Genomic DNA, 18,436 nt, shown 5'->3' on the forward strand with positions numbered 1-18,436 from the left:
AAGGGGCCTTCAGGAAGTCACTTGCTTCCCTGATTAAAGGGGCAGTTGAAGTTAGTGCTGCCATTCTCCCCTTCTGTTAACCTATAAAGCTGTCATATTAGCTAGAACTGCAGTAGAAAAAAGTGGAGAAAATAGCACAGTCCTCAGCCCTAATATCAGATTCTAAGTCCATAGCAACAAATACTTACTTATGAAATACAAAAAAAGTCACAAGTTATTGAAGACATGGACAATTCAATCCCAACATATATATTGGTACAACTGCTGCAAATAATACCACTACTTTCTAAAATACATAGCTAAGACTTACCAATACCAGCTACTTTGCTACACATTTCATACAGGTTATGTCTAATTCTTATAAGACCTGTAGGGCTGAGTATAATTATGGCATTTCAAATATAAGGAAATTGAGGTTTAGGGAGATTACATAAAATTACTAAAGTTATACAAATCTCAAAAGAGATTTGGACCAAAGTTTGCCTGAGTTTACTTAGTGCATAACAATTGTTATTCAGCTAAACTTATAGGCACAGGAAGCAACCTAGGTGCAGGGAAAAAGAGCATCTGAAATTAATTTCATAAAATTAAGTAGAAAAGTGATCAGCAATTAAGGAAACAGACATTTTGCTTAAATTATTTGTATAGGTATCTGAATTGATCAAATTGGTTGATGTTTATTCAACTCTCAAATTCTTTTTGCCCATAGTAAAATAGAAAAAAAGCTATTTATCTTCTAAGTTATGCATTCAGTCTTTGGTTGGGGAAACCAATGGTTTATTTCTGAAGGCATTTTCTGTAATATTTGTGAATGGTTTAGTGGTTGAAATCCACTTCCTAATTGTCATGTGTCCACCCACCACTATTGTTACAAACTTTGTGGTAATTCCAAGGTCTGGTATGCTAGGAAGAGGCACTGTTTTTTAGGACATGATATTTATGCCTTCAATAAAAGCAGGATAGATGTGGATTAATTTCATTGTAACAGAATCTATTTCTATCACTGGTCTTGTCAAACATGCTACCCTATTTTGTGAGTGGTATAAATTCTAGACTATTCACAAGACTATAAATTCTTACCTTCAGAGGATATAACCTTTCTAAAAGTAGTATGAAACTTGAAGAGATCTGTAAACATTTTTGTAGGAATCATAACCACAACCCAAAATAAACAAACATAGGAAACCATCAGGGTGGCTGGTGAAGTTTAAAACAATAATAAATATGCTCACTTTGCTACTAGGAGATAAAATAATAACAAAACCAACTGCACAATTCAATATGATGTTTCTCCACATGGTTATTTATTTTCTCTTTGGAAATAAATTTAACTCTTTTGTTCTTAAGATACCTATATATTAGTGAATCAAAATGCAAAATATATTGTGAAAATGAAAATGATAATGTGTTCAGATGATATGCATTGTGATCGTGGGCAACATAGGTCATAATAATGATTTCAGTCAGTATGGTTTTCCTCCTTTGAAGATTTCAGTATTGATATATTCTAACCACATAGAAATAAATAAAAATGCAAAGGAAACAGAAATTTCTGCCCATTGGTTCTACATTTTTCTCACTTCTTTTTCTTATTCATCCTACAATTACTTGTATGGCTTCTTCTCTTACTGGAAGTAAGGGAACTGAAAAGTCATTATCAAAATTCATTCTTTCCATGAGAAATTTCATAATCTAGGATGAAAATGAAACATAATAACTAAGAAATATAATACATGATGATGTGTTAAATATTATAAGAATAATGGAAATAATAGCTGCATGGTTGCAAGGACTGAAGAGTTCAAAGAGAGAAGGATGAATATGTAGAGAAGGCTGACTTTGAGATGGGCTTGAGTTCTGACTAGACTTTTGTAGGAAAAGTTACAGCACTTCCAGCTTTGGGGAATCAACTCGTATACTTCTGAATTTCTTTTTCTAGGATGCTTTGGACTCATCCCTAACTCAGCAGCTATACAGAAAAGACTTATCACAGTAAGGCAAAAGCAGTTATCTATAGAAGTTTTTCTTGCATGTTTGCCTCATGGCTAGCATTTAAAAACTCAGTCTTTAAAAAGTTTGATCCACTGATAAGGTCGTTCTGCATGCTGGGTCACTGAACATCTGCGTTCCTTTGGGGAGTCTAGAATTTCATGAGCTGTGGCTGACTGTTTGTGTCTCTGTGAGCATATCCCAATAAAGATCTTGAACTCAATCTCAAACATGGTTCCCTTGGGCAGACACATTGCTCATGTGTGATTACCTTTCACTACTGAAGGTGGGGATGCCTTGACATGGCCTCTCCCAGGAGGGAGAGCATGAACTTCTCCTACTCATGAACTTCTCCAGATTCTGCCTGTGTCCTTTCTCTTTACTGATCCTGCTGTGTATGCTTGCTGTGTTGTGGCGAGTATAGCCCTGTGAGTCCTTTTAGTGAATCACCATGTCTGGATGGTCCCTGACACCTCAAAGCATCAGTCTATCAGCCCCTTTCATTTTTACAACTTTTTTCCTACCTAAAATGAATCTCATATTGAATCATTTTTGTAAAACTCATCACTCTAAAGTATTATTAATACAAAGAGCATTGGAGTTTATGTCCCTGCCCTACTTAAAATGGCACCTATCATCTTATGACCCTGTCAATATATCTCAGATACCTTGTATACATCTCTCCTTTGATTGCCATACCCCAGTCGTGTTTACCTCTTCCCAATTCCTCTAAAACATCAAGCTTTTTTTTATTTGTGTATCTTTGCTCATGCAATTAACTGTGTCTGAATAATTTTTCACCAACCTCTTCTCCCCAACTACCCTCTATACAAACACTTGAATGGGTAGATTGCTTTCGTCCCTGAGGTCTTAGTTTAAATGTAATCTTAAAGAGAGCTTTTTTGGCTGGGCGAGGTGGCTCACGCCTGTAATCCTAGCACTCTGGGAGGCCGAGGCGGGTGGATCGCTCGAGGTCAGGAGTTCGAGACCAGCCTGAGCAAGAGCGAGACCCCCGTCTCTACTAAAAAAATAGAAACAAATTAGCTGGCCAACTAAAATATATATAGAAAAAATTAGCCGGGCATGGTGGCGCATGCCTGTAGTCCCAGCTACTCGGGAGGCTGAGGCAGTAGGATCGCTTAAGCCCAGGAGTTTGAGGTTCCTGTGAGCTAGGCTGGCTGACGCCACGGCACTCACTCTAGCCAGGGCAACAAAGTGACACTCTGTCTCAAAAAAAAAAAAAAAAAAAAAAGAGGGCTTTTTTGACTACCCACCCTTAAATAGTACTTTTACTGTTGTTTGTTTGTATAATGCTCTGATTATTTGCTACTCTAGTCATTTTTCAGGGTTTCTAATTATATATATACACACACACATATAATTTTTTCTTTTATCCTTGAAATTAGTTTGTAAATTCCATGAAGACAAAGACACTTTAATTTGTTAGTCAATGTATACTTAGTTCTGAGTCCAGGAGCCTAGCATGAGAAGGCACTTTAATAGCTTCTTAAATAAAAATTTTTATTGAAAGAAAAACACTAGATATAGCCAATATTACTCAAAGCAAAAGACTGCTGGAAGGCGAATGTACTGAATAAACCTTTAGGTAAAAGGAAGTGCATCAGATTATTTGTTAAATGCTTATTGCTCTGGCACTTTGAGAATTATATCAATTTTGCTCTCATAAGTAAATTAGGATCTGTGTAAGCTGCTGGGTATTCTTGGGTCAAAGAAGTAGTAATTAAGGATTTTTTTCAGTGTCAAATAAAATACAGAAAAGCTAAGTGTAAACTCAAAGAATAACAATTCTTCCCTAGAACAATGTGTGTGAGAACATATAGGGGGATTAAAAAGACTGGGATTTCATCCAAAGGCAAATTTCTCCCTAAGTAAGTTTAATCTGTCCCCTAAGAGATATCCAAATGATCTAATTAAACATTGATTCAAGTTTGCCATAGCCTTAAAAAGCTTCAAAATCATTTGATCATATTTATTTACGGACTTGTATAAAAATCTACTCAATGCTATACGTTTTAATTTTAACCATTGGCCTCAAATTGATTTTGAGTAATGTTACCTACAAGTTACTTCCTTCAAAGACAAATTTCAGAAAAATCTTATGTTAGTAAAAAAGCTAATTCTGGGAAGTATTTTGAATTTCAAAAATTTCAATTTTTATATGCCAGGATATAATAAAGTTTTGAAATAGAATTTTTGTGATTATGTCTTGTATTGATAGCAACTGTTATGAAAATATTTCCAAATACACACACACACACACACACACACACAAAGGCTGCCCGGAAAGTATTCAGCCATTGTTAATAGAACAAGAATGGTTTACACGACATAGTACATATAGTACGTGGCTGGATACTTTCTGGACAACTCTTGTATATAATCTACTCATGTATATTTTAGTAACATGTATCCCAAGATCAGCCTTATATGGCTCTAAAATTCAGGTGTAAATGCAGTCAAATCTAGCAACTTTGACTCACTTTGCTGATTTTTCGCCAAGGTAAGATAAGAAACTACATTGAGACAATATTTAGAAAACTCTGTTTAAATATTTTGTTAAAAATACTTGGCTTTGCAAAGCATACCAACTCTATCAGAGGATCTCTCTTGAAAAATAGTTTTAAAATATTGGAAGCAAGTTGCTGCCCTTGCCAAAGAAATGCTTTGAAAAGAATAATATTTATGTAGTATGCACCATACATATATTATATGATTCAATAGACACAAAGTGGGCACTCAGATACTTGCTGGTTATTTAATTTATCCAACATAACCAAAAATATATTTTGGGAGGGCACAGGAATCTTTTTTTTTTAAGAGAATGGAAAGCTGTTCTTGTCTGACATTAAAGAAAATCAAATCAGAACTCCAGGATATTTCATATTTATGCTGAAAAACTGATGCTGTTGTATTCATTATAATGCCATCTGATGAATTCCATGTCACTTTCTTTTGAAGTGAAAAGATCCCTTCTACTCATTATAAACTAATTATACATGCAATCAAAGATAATTATATAAAGCAAATTGTTTAACCCTTCCTTCAATAAAAGGGAAAAGGGAAGCAAATAACAGGGAATCACAAATTGACTTTCTGAGTAATCTCAGAGAGGGAAGACTCAGTTAAAATTGTGGCCAGCCAGGTATGAAGAAACTAGCAGGTAAAATGCTGGGGTGCAGTGGGGAAGGAATATTGAGGCCAAGCTCCAAGCATTCCTAATTCAACATCCTCAATTCCAAACTGGGTGCTCTTTAACAAAATTCCCAACGTCTCTGACTCTAGTTTCTTCCTCCACAAAGTTGGGAAATCCATTTAAAAATGTCCCTGAGGATTAAATGAGATAAATTAGATTGCTACGTGGTACATATCAGAACATAGGGCATTAAACAAAAGTCAGCTCCTTTCCTTCAGTTCCAAACAAGTCATCGGGCTAAGGAGTGTTGTACAAACTCATCAATTTTTACTCTGAAAAGAACATAGTTAACATAACTATTTTTAAACTTTTTATGTTTTATTTAAACATGATGCTCAACACATTTAAATCCACTTATTTAAACAATGAACCTCATGCTAATTTAACTATAGAATTGTGTATCTACCTCCTGTTACTCCACATGGATATTTAAAGGTCATGTCTAAGTTAATATAGTCAAAACTGAACCCCCCAAACATGGTCTCCCCCACTCCTTCTCATCTCAATAAAAAGCATCATCATCTATTTATTCACTAAAGCCAAAATCTAGGAGTTATCCTTCTTTTTCTTTTTCTTACCTCTTTTCAACCTCAACATCTAAACAAGTACCATCAAATTCACTTTCAAAATGTATCTCAAATCTGTTCACTTTGCTTCAGCTCCACTGACAATCTCCAAGGCCAACATCATTTTATCCTAGTTTTATCATTGTAATTCCATTATTTCATCATCCTTTTGTCATCATTTCTTCTTAGTTTACTAAAGAAACCTAACAGGTCCTCTTTCTGTTAATCCATTCTCCATAGAGAAGTCTGAGTTATATTTTGGAAGGAAATTTATGGCACTCACCTACTTAAATATCTCCAGTGGTTTATCTTAGTGTTAGAATAAATCCAAATATTTTATGCATAGGCATCTCTACAAGATCTGTCCTTTGCCTACCTGCTTGACCTCAATTCACATCACGAGAACTCTGATGATTTGACTAGTCCTCAGATGGGTTAAACACTTTTGAAAATTTAGGTTCTTTGAAAGAAATTTTGACCTACCTCAGATGCACCTTTCTTATCTTCAAAGAGCTGTTTCCCTCCTAACATTCAATCTGAGCTTAAATAATATCTCCTCAGTAGGGCTTTGCTTGACTAGCCAATGTAAAGAAATCATCTTGAAACTATTGATCACATTGCTGAGTGGATTGTCTGCCTAGCATTTATTATACTAGGACTATCTCTGGTCTGTTCTTTGCCTACGTGTTCTAGAATGCAAACTCTGTGAACAATAGTAAACAATAAATCAATAAAGCTTGAATGAATGAATGGAGGAAGAAATTAATAAATGCTGGCTTTATTCTTCTTACCGATTTTTAAGTCCTTTGAAGGCTAGACTATGTGGTGTTTGCTGCAGCACTCAGCAAAATGCTTTGCACAGATCTGGTAATCAGTGAATACTCTTGATTGAAATAAAGTGTTCCTCCTCTTTTTTATTCTTGGGGGAGGAACTTCAGTGTAGTACTGGTTTCTTGCACCATGTAACAGGTGTGTTGTTTCCAATTTTACCACGTGTGCTGCTGGATTGAGAACAGGTGTGCTGTTTCAGACATTTCTACAGTTGTATATTTAGTAGTAAAATAAATACAGTGACTATTTTATAGTAATGTAAAAACGAGTTTTTATGTTAAATGACATGTGAATATATCTGCACTGATTTAGAGACATCATGAATCATTTCATCACAGTCTCACTGTTCTGAATAAAATCCAGCAGTTTGCAGGCACTACCTCAAGACTAATTAAGAAATGTGGAAGAAATCAGGTTTATTTATTTAGCAAAAGGTCATAGAAATTTAGAGCAAGAAGAGAACTTAGAGATGACTAAGATCCATTATTTATTTCTTGTATCAAGAAACTAATGGTAAAAAGCTTACTGGCTTGCCCAATTTCTTATAAATATGTTTAGTAATGTCTTACCAGTCTTGATAGTTACACTTCTAAAAATGCTGTGGTCATCAAAATCATCATTAAGAATATAAATAGTTAATTAAAAAACAGTGAGCTGGATAAATATAATAGCATTTTATAATTCACAGCAGTTTATAATGTCTTCATTTAAAAATTAATCAGATTCATGGTGCAAAAAAGCTCAAGTAGCTACTTTCTCAGCATTACCTCTTTTGGCTGTTCATAGAGTGACATGATCTGCAGAGGTAGATCCCAACACAAGTCTTCTGGTAAAAGTTGGACCAATTTCTGGAATTTGCAAACCAGATCTGACTAACTGGAAATTAATGACTTTTGGATTTGTATACCCTTTGGGGTTTTTGCCGGTTATTTCTCCTGATCTGGACAAATTATATATGTAGTCCTTTCTGGATCTCAACTTCTATCACATAAAGGAGATATCTTCTCTTTTGAAATCTCAAAAATATGATTACATAGCTCAAAAATTATCATCATGGCTTACTAGTAAGGGAACTAGGAAAATAAATTTTAAAATATCATATATTTTAGCATTATGGTCAACAGATATAATACTAAATTCTCTCAAAACAAATATTGAAGAGAAATAAAAGTACATGGACAAGTAGGTTACAACATACAGTTCTTCAGACACTCAGTCTTATGTTATTCCCAACTTGGACCTTTATAGTATAGCTTGTCAAAGTTTTTATGAGGGATACTAGATTCTCAGTTCAGAGATGAGCTCTGTGCCTCTCTCTCATTCTTTGATACAACAATAGACTGGACCAAAAAGTTTTGCTAAGACCTTTATTAAAGTAGAGTGTTATTTAACTCAAAGTAGGGCTTTCATCGAGCCTGAATGAAAGAAAATAGTTCAGTAAGTGTGTGCTAAATAAATCAGTTAACTTGAAGAAAAAAAAAAGAAGAAACTAACAGGAAATTGGTTAGAGCTTACGTAAATGTTGGAAAGCATAATCAGAAAATGGCATTAAACTAGGAAAATGATACACTCTTTGATCTCAGCTTCCATGCAAGGTGAATCAGGACCAGTATAGTAAATCACCTAGAATGCCTCTTGCTGCTGCTAAAGGAAAGCCTCTCAGTATCTCATAATGCCCTGCCTCAGGAAATAATGGAGGCCAAAGAGTGGTAAGAAGGTTCTACTTCTCTTTATACCTACAGAAAATAGTTAATTTCTTAGTAAAGTATGAGGATCAAACTGTGTTAAAACTAGATGTTGTCTTCAATTTAACAAATTATCTAGTTATGCCAATTTCTAACTACATGTTAAAAAATATTAAAATGGATTCTAATATATTTTTTTCATTGCTTGAATGTAAACTATTCAGGGCCTTATCTGCAATCTAGTATAATCTTGTCATGCTTGTGGCTACTTATCCTACAATATTGAGCTTTCTAGGATTTTCACTAGAAAAAGTAAAAAACCTGTTTTTGAAGAATGGGAGTAAACTTTTCATATTGCCATGAGCCACAGCCTACTGCCAAAGCTTTTATTTATGTTCTCTCTCTATATATATTTACATATTTATATAGAAAGAACATAGTTACATATATATAATTTATTTGTATTTACATAAATATTACACTTATTTTGAGGAAAACCAGTTTTTTATATTTTGATTTGAAATAGTTTCCTTTTCCATAATTTAAATTTACACACATTAAGTACACATCTTCTTTGATTGAGAATAAAAAGTTGGAAAGAGGAATTATGTGTCACTCCAATAGGCCATATCCATATTTATTTTAAGGTTGAAAATATAGAGCCAGAAGAGTCAAAAAAGGAAGCTTAGCTCGCATTTAGTAAACTCTTCCATTTTACAATTGAAGAAACAGGTTACAGCCAGGTTGTTGATGCCAAAGAGGAGCCAGTGGCTAGTGACCTCCAGATCCGTTATTTACAGCACATTTTACTACCTCTACTTCAACATTTGAAGATAAAGGACACAGAGAATCAGTGTCAACAGCTGCACTGTGCACATCACTGGGTCATCTTGAGGTAGTAGGGCCAGGATTAAATAATAGCTTCATGATTTTTCTGTAGTTTTGATTTACAAAAAAATTGTAAAGTCAAAGTGAATCTGTAAATAATAGGAGAAAATGTCCTTGCATAATAAATTTTAAGAGGATTCAAATATAACAATACAAAAATGAAATGAAATGGCTTAGACAGGAAAAGGGCTTAAAAACTGCGATGAAATGAAATGAATTGAAATGGCTTAGTCACTGCTTGATGATGTCACAATTTACACTCAAAAATTTCATTTTAATCTCACGGACCAACTTCTTAAATACTAGTTACCTTGATTAATTTAACCAAACAGTTATAGATTACTAATTTGTTAGCAGGAGTTTCAGGGAGAGAAATAAACTAAAATCTATTTTCAGTTGTGTCCAAAAGAAATTAGATAAAAACTTTTAAAATGACATGTCAGTGCAAGAACAGGATTGAATTTAAATAAATATTTAAGCAATACATATGTTAAGGAAAGTGAAATATGTCTGATGGCAATTAAGTATCAATTATTTTCTGTGAACCATAAATTATGCTTATAATAATGTTATGCTTCAGTTACATTTTTAGGAAAAACAGGTTTATATCTTTAAAAAGAAAAAGACAATTGAGGGCAAGATGTTGTAAAATTATAGAGATAGAACTACATTAAATAAAGATCTCTTCCCAGATGGATAATGCCCTGATTATGGAAATTAGAAAAATAAATAAAGTATATTTACTGAAGTAATTTTTTTATGATAAAACAGTTAAAATAGAATATAGATTTTATTTTTTTCTTTTTCTCCATTTTTTATTTTTTCTTATTTCAGCATATTATGGGGTTACAAATGCTTAGGTTACATATATTGCCTTTGCCCCACCTGAGTCAGAGCTTCAAGCCTGTCCATCCCCCAGACAATGCGCACTGCACTCATTAGGTATGCATATACTCATCCCCTCCCCCCGCCATCTGCCCAACACCTGATGAATATTAAATAGAGTGAGGATAAGCATATGCAACATGATATTTCATGCTTTCTTTTTTCTTGTGATATCTTTTAGGAGCAGGTCTAGATAATTGCTATGAATAGGTATGAGTCCTGTATGAGAAGGCAATACTATAGGTAATAATAATTAAGGCAGTCCATGGTTAAAAACATAAGGACTTTTTAAAATATCAGTAGCATTTGAGTACCTTTCGACACTATATGTAGAAGAAAGTAAATTATGCTCTGAAAGTATAAGAGGAAACCTAAAATAAATGACCGATAACAAAGAATGTCAGTGGCATTGATGTCTTTGTATTTCCTTACATCTTCATCTATAATATATACTGAAAGGTGGAAGTGGAAATTAAGAATCTTAATAATTTGTTATTTACAAAATAGAATATATTTTATAAGAAACATAAAATATCATACTGTGAATTGATATTTGTGATCTTTCTGTCTTTTTGATGTAGAAATTTAAGGCTATGAATTTTCCCCTGTGGAATGCTTTTGCTGTGTCCCAAAGGCTTTGATAGCTTGTGTCCCCTTTGTCATTCAGCTCAAGAAATTTTTTTGATTTCCATCTTAATTTCATTCATTCAGCAGCGGGTTGTTTAATTTCCCTGATTTTGTGTAGGTTTGAGTGTGTCTCTTGTGATTAATTTCTGATGTTATTCTGCTGTGGTCTGAGAAGTTACATGGTATGATTTTGGTATTTTTGAATTTGTTGAGACCTGTTTTGTGGCCTATGATATGATCAATCTTGGAGAATGACCCATGTGCTGCTGAGAAGAATGTGTATTCTGTAGTTTTGGGGTAGAATGTTCTGTAAGTGTCTATTATATCCATTTGATTTAGAGTTTGGTTTAAATCATTTATTTATTTATTTATTTTCTGCTTAGATGACTTATCAAGCATGACAGTAGGGTGTTGAGGTCCACTGTAATTACAATGCTACTATTTATTTCTTTGCTTAGCTCTAGTAATATTTGCATTATATATCTGGGAGCTTCTATATTGGGTGCATATATGTTTAGGATTGTTATTTCTTCTTGTTGATAGATTCCTTTACCATTATATAGTGACCCTCCTTGTCTTTCTTTACCTTGGTTGGCTTAAAGTCAATTTTATCTGATAGGAGAATGGCTACACCTGTTCAGTTTTGATTTCCATTTGCATGGAATATTTTTTACATCTGTTCCCAATGAATCTGTGTGCATCCTTGTGGTTTAGATGTGTTTCCTGGAAACTTGATACTTGAGTTGTGTTTTTTCATCCATTCAGCCAGCCTATGTCTTTTAAGAGGAGTTTTCCATCTGTTCATGTTGATTGGTAGAATTGATATATGGAATGTCAGTCTATTCATCCTATTGGATAGTCCCTTATTACTTTGTTTTACTTCTTGTTCTATTGTTTTATAGGAGTTGTGACTTTGGGTTTTTTTGTTGTTGTTGTTTGTTTTTTTTAGGTGATTTTACATTGGTTGATAGCTGCTGTGCTGATTTGTGTATAGTGCTATTCTGAATATTTTGTGTAAAACAGGTCTGGTCATAACAAATTCCCTCAGTGTTTTATAGGATACAAAGTTCTAGGCTGGCAGTTGTTCAGTTTATGGTGATTGAAGATGGGGCTCCAATCCCTTCTGGCTTGTAAGGTTCCCACTGAGAAGTCTGAGGTTAGCCTGATAGGTTTTCTTTGTATGTTAAATGATCCTTTCATCTTGCTGTTTGCTGAACTTTCCCCTTAATTTTGACTTGGCCAGGTTGATTAGTATGTGTCTTCTAGGTGAGCAATCCCCACTCAAGGGCTTAACACGGGGGAGCATCTATTCCCTGCCTGGCCTGGGGGAGGTGATGCTAAGGTTACTGCTGGATAGTTGGGTCCTGATCAGACCTGGTTCTGTGCACCAGAGTTATCAGGATGTCGTCAGTTGCAGAAGCCTGATATTGGCAGGCACCAGATCTCTGTTGCACCTGCTCTCCAGTGGAATGTCTCTGCACAGACTCCAAGCATCTCCCCGATCAGCCCAAAAGACTGTAGTGGAAGTGGGAGACCCCTAACAGATTGAGCTGCCTGTAACTTTTGTTTTTCTCCTGATAGACAGCATGGCCTTGAGTTTCCTCTAACCTGCTGTCTTCACCTCTTCCCAGCAGCGAGAATTGTATTGAGTCCCCCAGCTTAAACTCCAAGATGGTGGGTGGTCCTTGTGAATAAGAAGGAGGAGGGGCCTAAACACTTGGTTGCAATGGTGCCAGGCTGGGATCTTCCCTGCTGGAGGACTTGTCTTAATCGAATAGCCCAGTTTTCCTGTGGGGAAGGGTGGGCGCTCTCCCAGATTGCCACATCTCAGACCCCTACAGTTCTGTCCACATGGGCTCCCTCAGCACCTGAGACCAGCTCCCAAAACTCCCTCTGGCCTGTGTGTCCTGCCTGCTGGCATGCATGTCTGTGAAACACTGATGGGCAGGGAGCTCCCAGATTGGGCTCCCTGGGTCCACTGCAGTTCCTCAAGGAAAGGGGCATGGGCCCAACTCTCTGTGGAGATCTCAGCCTGTAGTATGTGCCCACTGGAGAGAGGCTGCACTCACCAAATTCTCAGCTTAAATTGTTCTCCTGGTTGCAATTGGTGAGGAAGAGGCTGTAGTTCCTGGTCAGGCCATGCTCCTAAATGTGCCATGCTTGGTTGCTATGGCTCCTGAGGCTGGGCTCTTCCTTGACCGAGGACCCGCCATAATCCAACTGGTGGTTTTCCTGTGGGGGAAATGGGTGCTTTCCTAGATCACCACCTCCTGGAACCCCACAGTATTCTCCTGTCAGTTCTGTCCATGTGGGCTCTCTTGCCACCTACGTCCAGCTCCCAGACCTCCCCCATGTCCCCCAGCAACCCACTTGAGTCCGGGGGGCATGGGATCTGGCATGCTTGTCTGACCTGCTGTAGTACGATTCCGGGAAACCCCATTGGGCAAAAATTTGCCTATTCATTAATAGTTATTTGTAAACCTCAAATCAAGACTCATGCTTTTGCAGTCATTTGTGAGCATGCACAGGGCAGCAAAAAATTTGAGTTTCCTGACACAACCATTCCCAGATGACATCAAATAAGGTGATGCCCTGCCTCCTTGTTTTAGCTCTCATATCGTAGATAAGTATCTTTTTTGAGGTCTATTTAGAGCCATGTTTTCACATGTGAATGCTTTTTTTGTGTGATTTTGCTGTTTCAAATGGCCAGCAAGAGTAGTGCTGAAGTCCCGTCTAGGGTTTCTAAGTGTGAGAAGGCTATAATATGTCTTACTGAGAAAAATTCTTATGTAAGAAAAGCTTTGTTCAGGCATGTGCTATAATAGTGTTGGCTGTGAGGTCAGTGTTTATGAATCAGTAATAGAGTACATATAAGAATGAACAGCACTGTGCTTGGCCCCTGTGCTCACAAGGTTTGTAATCTACTCACAAAGTTTGTAGTTTTTTTGTTGGACTTCTGTTTAATTGTGATTCTCAGGGTTATTTTAGATAATACTCTCACTATTGCTTCTGCTGCTCTTTTTAACATGGTAGTCTTCCTATATGTGAAAATTGAAATTAGAAAAAGTGTTGATATACAATGATAGAAACATCCTTATTTCATTTTTTAAACATCATAACACAAGAATTGGCCCCTTTCATTTCTAGCAAATGCAGTTATCAAAAGGTTGCGTTTCTTTCCCCATTGAAATAAAAATTCTTCACAAGATTGAAACTATTCCATTTGTTTCTTATTTTCATCAACACACTGTAACTATCCCGAAGAACTGTGTCTTTAATTATTGTGCTTTGTACCCGGGAGAGACTGCAAGGAAGTAGACACCACCAGGACAAAGCAAATCGGGGAAGAATGTTTTTGAATTCAAATTTCAATGACATTGTTGTTTTAATCATGAGATTAAAGATGTGGACAAATAAGACCTAATGTGAGGTCTGGAGACAGTGAGAATGGGGTGTTTTGCAGATGGTTAAAAGTTACTGAGGAGTATATACCAAGAAACTATGCCTATTATCTTTGTGTGAATGCCTCCAAAACAACATTACCCAGACATATGGAACAGGTTTTTCTCTTCCCAGAAAGAAATTAAAATTTAAGGAGAGGAAGTGGAGCAAGCAGACAGAGAATTCATTTATTATATGGCTCCTGTGGACCATATTGCTCAGGGAATGACACTGAGTAAAACCCCCATGCAAAAGTGCCTTTTATAACTAACCAACTCAACCATATGTTTAAAGCATTTTAAATTTTCCCAGAGTTAACTCTCAGAAATGCTACCAAGATCTCTTTAGTTAGTCCAAAGAGGTTTAATATAACTTTGAACAAATTTCTTATAGTCAAACATTTTGAGGGAGCCCAAGTATCTCCTAAAGTGTTCAGATTACACTGTAAGTCCTACGGAGCAGAGATTATTATTATGCTTTAATTTTTTAAATATATCACTTAGCACTCTAAAGGAGAATTCCAGGTTTGTTTCAAAGTTTAGAAGGTGAGGATCAAGAAGCCTTTTCAGTGGAGTGCTTTTTGTTTCTAAACAGAAGGCATAGACACAATGATTCTTTTTCATGAGAGACTCAACTGCTGCATATTATCTCTAGAAAACATCAATTTATTTTTTTTAAAAAAAGGATGAGTGTAATATAAAGAAGGAAACTATTAAATATTGCTTCACAACAAAAGGAAAATAAAATAAAATAAATACAATTTATTTATTTATGTTCTCCATAAGAAACACTGGAACCATACCTGTATTTTAGCTGTTATATTTCCCTCACTCCATGTATTCATCCTTGTATATTGTCTTCAAAATTTTCCTTCTTGGGAAATTTCATTTCTAGCAGCAGGAGGCAAATTAGACATTTAAGGAACTCTCAAAACAAATAGGGTAAAATGTCTTTGAATTCAAATTTCACACTGTTGTTTTAATCATGAGATTAAAGATGTGCACATAAGAGCTAGTGTGGGGCCAGGAGACAGTGACAATGGGGTCTTTTGCAAATGTTTAAGAGTTACTGAGAATTACGTGTGCATAAATTAAGAAACTGTGCCTGTTATCTCCAATAGAATAGATACAGAATAGAAAACTAACCCATTAGTAACTGTATTTATTACAAATGAGTTGGACTTACAGTATGATTTATGCTGAAATAAAATGAAAACAATATTTAACTTGTTACATTAACTATTGTTCTAATTTTTATTTTCTGAAAAAGGAAAATAACAATCCTTGGATAAGGGGGAGAAGTGAAAATATTATTTAAAATAAAACTGTCTGGAGTTGTGTCTGCCTTTAATAAGGCTAGGTGGTGAATGAGGAAAGGAAAAACTAATTTTGAAGGCTTTATTATTCCTTCTATGTTGCAAAAACAAAGAGATTGTCTACTCTAAGCCTCTACCTTGAGAAGGAAAGAAAATCTGAAGTGTATGGTCTTTCATTTTAGTGAAGGTATTAATGAGTAAAGTTACCCTTTTTAAGGAAAAAATAATGTTTTTAAGTCATAAAAATTTTGTACAAAATAAATGAGATAATATATGATGAGCTTTTTGTATAAATTAAATTATATAATTGCTTATAATCAATAGAAATTGAAATAATCATAACAGAGCTCCCTGGGAATTGTTGCCTGAATGACATTTATTCAGAATTTCCATAACTGATCTGTTAAAGAGTTATTCAGTGATTTTCTTTTTTTTTTTCCTTGAGGTTTGAGGATAATGCAAACATTTGGGATGATAGAAGGGGTTTAACTATAGAGTATTTCACAAAGTTATGAGCTGAAAGCTAGAAGAAATATGTTTATGCTATATGGGCAAATGTCCTACATATGTAGAGAAAAAAATTGATACTGAACACTTAAATGATAAATTATAGATATCATTTGTGATATGGATCCAGGGTTGTTAAACATTTTCTGAAAATGGTCAGATAGTGTTTAAGGCTTGTGTGTGTGTAAGTGTGTGTTGTTGAGATTACTCAACTCTACCACTATAGCATGAAAGTTGCCATTGATAATATGTTAAGTAATGACTATGGCAATTTTTCAATAAAAATTTACTTTTAAAATCAGGCAGTTGTCCTGATCTGGCCCATGGGGCATCGTTTGACAACCTGTGATATATAGTAAAGCTGATAGTATAATTCTGGTTAGTTTCCTGACGTTAGACCAATGTAAGACAATGGAATATGAAAGGCCATCAATGGACTGACATAATTAGGAATTCAATTAGAAACAAAGTTCTTATTTATTTATTTAACCAACATTTGCCAAATATTACTTTGGCAGATTCTTTTCTATTACATAGGTAAAAAGGACTTACGGGACATGGGTTCTGTCTTCTAAGGAGCAAACGTGGTTGCATGATGACCGGTTGTTATACTTGAACAAAGCTATAATGGAGCAGAAGGAAGTTTTTAAAGGCCCAATTAGAAAGATCAAAGGATTGGAAAGTCTTCTTTATGAAGATATACTTAAATAATTAGGAGCCTATAATATGGAAAGAATAACTAAGAGGTGATGTCTCTGCTTTTATTAGAAGTAACTTCATAGATGCTAATAGGTTACATGTGGTTATTTATATAGTCAAGCTAGCTTGGGGAATCTCTTCTATTGAATGTTTTTGTGAAGGTTAATAAAAAAACAAACAATAATATAGTAGAAGCAGAAATAAAATTTCTCAAAAAAAGTAGATGCTTGATATCCAACAATTCATTTTTTGCGTGTATCATCAAGATTTTTTCTATACATATATACCTCTTGTATTGCTGTTATCCTAGATGAGATGTAATCCTTTTATTACTTAATATTATAGCATATATTTTCATGCTATCTGTTATTATAATAATTCCATTCAATTTTGGAATTCTCTTCTGATGTCTTTGACTTTTCACTGTAGAGTATATATTACCTTTTGATCTCTTCCTGACCTACCTTTTTTTAAAGGACAGACTTCTCTCTACTGAACTCCAAAGCCTTATCTCAACTGTCTATTGCATCTTCCCTTGACTAGCCTGCAGATACTTCAAATTCAACAAGTCCTAGATATAAAGTATCATTATCCCTGCTCAAAGGTATTATACCTCCTTTACTCTTCATCTTTCAAATTCAGAAAATGAAAGTTGTATGCATGCTATACATACACACATACACACACTGCAAACTTTATTATCTCATATATCTCAAACTATGTATTAGTGTTCAATTCACGATTTCTAAGTTAATATTCTTAAAACCAATTTAGTGTTGAGTGCTAATTATTATGGGAATTCAATATACTAATAATGAGGAAAATGACAGTTTTTAACTACAAATTGCAATTCCATTGTGTTATTTGTTTGCTAATTTTTTATACCTCACACTGAGTTCTCCAGACGTCTCTTATATTGTACACTAATACATGTCACTGTGGAAACCAATGTAAGGAAGGGATTAGCTTCAACCCTGGAGAAGTCCTCTGGGAGGGACAAGACATATGAACTCACATTTACAAAATGGTGTCCCAGGGCCTTTTTGTTGAGGTTTCCATGAGCCAGCTGATACAAGATGTTAAGTTATGTGCAAACACAGGGAAGAAGGGCTTGCACACATCTCTGGTAGATACCCTCCTTGACTGATTTACCAGACAAGAAGGAAAACTGCATTAGTGGATGGCATCATTGATTCCCACAGTGATTCAAGTTATTTATAGACATGCTTTTTCATGTTTCTTCTTGCTGAATCTTGAACCACTTAAATCCAGACTATAGCAATTATCAAGTACAGATGTCTGAAATTCAGGGTTCCTTGAAAATATTTTTAAAGTTTTATTTTAAATTATCATATGATAAGTGCTCAAAGACACCACACTCAAGTTCATCCAAGTCAAAGTAATGTGAGAGACCTCTCTAATATTCTACCACCTATATTATAACATTATTATATTTATAAGAAGGAAAGAAACAATCTGTTATGTAAACCTTATTGTGTCTGTTTCAAAATAGTTATTTTGAAATGGGATTCAAGTGGAATCATTAGTAAGTATCTAATGCTACATAAAAATTTAACACATCATTATGAGCATTTATCTTGGATTATTATATTAGTATTTCATTATCCCTCCACTTAAAAATTGAGTAAAGATGAGGAAATAAATATTTTTAATGTCATAGTCACCATATTTGTCTGATTATGTTTAATTTTAATATTGTAATATAAAAGGGTCATTGTAGAAATATGCTGATGTTTACTGAGTATGATAGAGGTATGCTAAACCTGAC

Source organism: Lemur catta, chromosome 11, assembly GCF_020740605.2.
Source record: "Lemur catta isolate mLemCat1 chromosome 11, mLemCat1.pri, whole genome shotgun sequence".
NCBI classification, from domain to species: domain Eukaryota; kingdom Metazoa; phylum Chordata; class Mammalia; order Primates; family Lemuridae; genus Lemur; species Lemur catta.